This window comes from Octopus bimaculoides, chromosome 12 (assembly GCF_046866305.1).
Source record: "Octopus bimaculoides isolate indiv1 chromosome 12, ASM4686630v1, whole genome shotgun sequence".
NCBI lineage: Eukaryota > Metazoa > Mollusca > Cephalopoda > Octopoda > Octopodidae > Octopus > Octopus bimaculoides.
Window position 1 is genome coordinate 23276809 of NC_142939.1, and position 5408 is coordinate 23282216.

Sequence of the window (5408 nt, forward strand, 5' to 3'; positions counted from 1 at the left end):
TATGCAAACACACGCACGCACACACACACACGCACGCACACACACACACGCACAAATAACACAGGTTCACACATGGATACTTCTCGCCCCCCTCTCTCTCTCTCTCTCTCTCTCTCGGTGTGAATATATACATATATATATATATATATATATATGTATATATATATATACATGCGCACACATATAGATCACGCGCTCGCGTGTGCACACATATACACACAGACATACGCATAATTCTCGCCCTATATATATATAAAAGATAATAAGAGTGAAAAAACTACAGAAGGCTTGTGTTACATGGTTAAAGTATATATTTAAATTATGTCACAAAAATGTTATAAAATCTTTTTGGTATATAAACATTCTCAAAATACAATGTTTATATACCAAAAAGATTTTATAACATTTTTCTGACATAATTTAAATATATACTTTAACCATGTAACACAAGCCTTATGTAGCTTTTTCACTCTTATCTTTTATACATCCAGCCACGTGCTTTCACATACCTACTATATATATATATATATATATATATATATATATATATATATATATATATATATATATATATATATATATATATATATATATATATATATAATTATGTGTATTTCTTCTATCTTAATGAATAAAAATTCTGCTGATAAAATAAATGGGTTAATAGAAACCAATGTAGCAAAGAACACAAAATAACTGTGGTTTAGTTCCTGTTTTTAAGGCAGGAACTCCTTCAAATTTTGGTTATTTGAGTATATTTAAGAATTTAAGGACTGGAGAAAACGCATGTTATAATTGCATACTTTATTCCTACATATTCCTACATATATATATATATATATATATATATATATATATATATATATATATATATATAAGGAGAGAAGAGAGACAGACACATAGAGACACGATATATATGAAAATGATCAGACATTCGTGTCAAAAATCCAGGGGATGCATGCATTAAACTACTCCAGGCCAATGTCATGTCAGAAGCTTACGTATTATTTGAATATGAATTGTCTGTGTTTATGAAGAACATTGCAAAACATAAACAACTTATCCCTGCTGGCTACTTATATTGATCAGAAATTTGTTTTTATAAATTCAAAATAAGAATGATTCTACAGCACTATAGGAAAAAGTTATTCGTTTGATACCAGTAAAGAAGCTATCAACTACATCAGTAAGTATTTGAAAAAACACTCAGTGCCGTCTGTTGAGGTACGGCACCGTTGCCAACAATCTTTACAATGTTGACTGTAGAATGGATTTACGTCAGTCATACAAAATACTCAGTAGAATCCGAATGCATTTTCAGAATTGAAACGAATAAACACTGACGGAATCAAGCCATGGAAAGTATTAATCTGGTGGAAATGTGATATATACTAGAGGAGAAAATAATCTATGGACTGATGTAGATATCAAAAGGCTTTTATATAATTGTTGTGAGAGTAAACATACCAATATTTTAGGCAATTAACTAGACGCCAGATCCGTTTGACGGACGTGATGTTAAAACATGTATTTTGTTGTTCAAGCCAGAAATGTCCACCTTAGTGGTGATATACGACAAATCTACTCAAGAAAGGGAAATAGTTTAACCTATGTCTGATCCTCGCAAATCATCAATTTTTTTATCACCTGCAAACTAACATCTATGGATCGAATAGACATACATAGCATGGACATTCTTGGAAAATGACTCTCCCCAAAAATGCATAAATGACGGATGAAAAAAGATATACAAAGTTAGCCAGTTCTATAACCACAAGTCTTAAAATTTTTATTCTTCCCTTATCAGCAACATTTCAATTATGGTTAATATAAGAAAGCTTCACAGTAACAGTAACATGCATTAACGAAGTAGCCTAGATTAGCGTTTATATTATCTACCCAGATGAAGGATATGGTTTTGCAATCTTAGAACGAGAAATGCTGAACAAACTGATGCATAGAATTGATAGTTACGTGTAAGAAGTCCAAAGGGCAGCAACTGAAGAAGTTGATCTGGAATTAATACTGGTGATGTAAATTTCTTTATAAAGAATCAAAAGAAATTTTGCAGACAATTTATTATATAATTTAATCCGATGAAAAGGTGATGCTGAATATATATATATATATATATATATATATATATATATATATATATATATATATATATATATATATATATATATATATATATATATATATATATATATATATATATATATATATATATATATATATATATGTATATATACATATATATATATATATAAATATGTGTATATATATATATACATATATACATATATATATATATATATATATATATATATATATATATATGTGTGTGTGTGTGTGTGTGTGTGTGTATGTGTGTATGTGTGTGTGTGTGTGTGTGTGTGTGTGTGTGTGCGTGCGTATATATATATAAAGATAAACTAACATGGAATGTATAACCACCTATAACATGAAAGAATATTGGCGGAATGTTCCTGCCAAATCCTCTATGAAATGCACGCATAAAAGAGTTGACGCGATTATCAGGAAGAGGGTTAAAAGTCTGCACTTTGGAAAATGGTTGTTCGGCAGGTATTGACATTAAATTTCAGATCTCTGAAAAAAGAAAATAATTTAGCAAACTGATGAGAAATTTGCTTTTACTCCATCTAGATCAAACCCTGAGAAATTAAATCTAAAAACGGGTGTAATTGTATATGTAGCTAAATATCTGCTCCGAGAAGGTTAACGTGGATTACTAAAACTGAAAAAGACATTCTATATACACAGGTGATTAATGTATTTGTGATATACGCAAAATCAAACCGGCACTTCTTCACACGTCTCTGGAACTTTCTTATCTCTCAGTAAAAAAGAGCAAAAACAAGTAGATGTATCTATGTGTATTTATGCGTCTGTATGTGTATGCGTGTGTGTATGCACATACACATACATACATACATACATGCATGCATACATATAGACATACATATATATGTATATATATATATATATATATATATATATATATATATATATATATATATATATATATAAACTTGATGGGATATTTACGGCTGTCAACTTACTCATTAGAGGCCTCCTGGATGAAAGAAAATAAATTGAATTTATTCTGTACGTCAATCGGTTTATTGATTCTTCGACAATAATAACTAATCTTTCTTGAATTCACTACGTAGCATCAAAACATGAACATGAGGCACTTGTCATGGCTAGAAGGCTAGAATAATATAATTTGTTACGATAATAGTGCAACGATATTCTCTGTAAGTTCGTTTACAACATATATCACGAAAAATATCATTTAAAATTCAGTTTTTGACGTTAATTTCTACAATGTACATCATGGAGGCTGGCATGTTATTATCATGCTGACTAAGGTTGAAGGAAGTGCTTACTTAATTATGAAATGCAGACTTCAGCGGAACAGCGAGGAACCTCGGAAAAGTAGTGGTCGTTGCGTCGTTAGCATCATTTGTAAAATGAAACCTAGCATAACCGTTGCATAAATCGAATTCGTAATTCAGAGGACCAGATTTTCTGATTGTTAGATAATTTTAAATTCACTTAAGATTTACTTTTAGGGAGAATGTTTTGCAAAAATTCGTAATCATAAATCGGTTCATATATCGAGAATGTAATTTAAGTCGATGAGAATCCTAATTCCCCTCAGAAGATTTATTCGCTTTTCTGTAAATCATCACATCGGTTAAGTACAAACGTATTATTATGCTTTTATCTATTAAAACATAACATCAAATTAACAATTATAAAGTATTATAATCTTTTCAAGACTAAACTGCACCGACTTTGTCATGTTACAAGATTTAGCTGTCAAGATACTTACGCTAGAATTGATCGAAGCCGCACATTTGAGTCGTTGTGCCAGCTCACTCCATTGCAAACATGTTAAAATTTCTATCAAATATGGCATTACAATCCAAGTGCTACAAACAGTTCTAAATTTATCAATAGATTTCTTCGAAAATACCAGAATATTATTGGAGTTCAAGGGAAAGAAGGATGCTTTTCTCATAGTACGCTTTGTGTGGGACGCTAACGTCATGTGGAAGTATCTTGCTATTAGAACGATAAAACGAAGAACGAGATGTGATGTCCATGTATGTTGATGAATAACATATGTCTGTTAGAATGACACCTGTTTTATATATTTCATTTCGATTTTGAATTGAAATATTATAACAACTAAAATAGAAAGAAAGCATTTTTGGTATTTTAAAAAAGTATAACGAATATTACACAAACACTTGAGAGCTTCACACATTATAGAAGTCAAATAAAATCCACTTTAGATATTCATCTGCAGTAGAATGAAAAATATTCGCAAACATAATTACATGTTAAAATAACTATAGAAGAACTTGCTATAAGTTATGTAATTTAGTTTAATAAAAACATGTGTATATTTATCTATGTGTATGTCAGGAGTGTACGTATGTGTATGCATATATGACACTATGCATATGTTTTTACACACACATATATGTACATATATATATATGTATATATATATACACGTACATATATACATATGCATACATTCAGTAATACGTATGCTTGTTAGTATAAATAAGTGTCTCTATGTGTGCGTGTGCGCGCAGAATTACATGCATACATAGCAATATATTAGTTAATCAATATCCAACGTGCTCCAGTTTTTAAAATCTATTTTTTCGACTTTTGCCGTTTTCTTTTATTCTTCCACACTTACATTCATGATTCATCAGGTGAATGTATATTTAACAACGCTTACGTCTAGGTAAATATTTACAGAACGACTATATTTAACTGAATATTTCACTTAATATTTCCGCAGCACCAACGGCTATAACTAAATTTACTGCAAATTTCAACATTATTACGTCAGTACACGAACGTTTTAAGTGGGTATTATTTCTAAAGCAGACTTAATTGAAATTCACATTAATGATACTGTCCACTGGAATTCGATTTAAACTTCGCAATGAACTCATTTCTTTCATAAAATACATACAAATTATAAAAATAATTTTTAAAAAATATACGGCACAGAACTGTTTCTACTTCTCAAAATTTCACTTACCGGGGTGGAGTTTTGGAACGTAACACTGGCGATAGTCGAAAGATTACTATACACTCTGTTTGATCTTATTTTGACACCGCCTTAGGTTTTCTTTGCTGACCAACATTAAAACATATATAAGAACACTATTACATAAATACATATATATGTGAGTGTGTATTTATATGTTTATATGAGGAAAACAATTATAGCAATCGTTTTTATTTTTATTAGCACTATTTCAGATCTAATTATTAGACTCTTACAATATGCAAAAATAGCGTTCCTAAATTAATATTCTTCGAGGTTTTCAAAGTAGGTCTTTACTTCT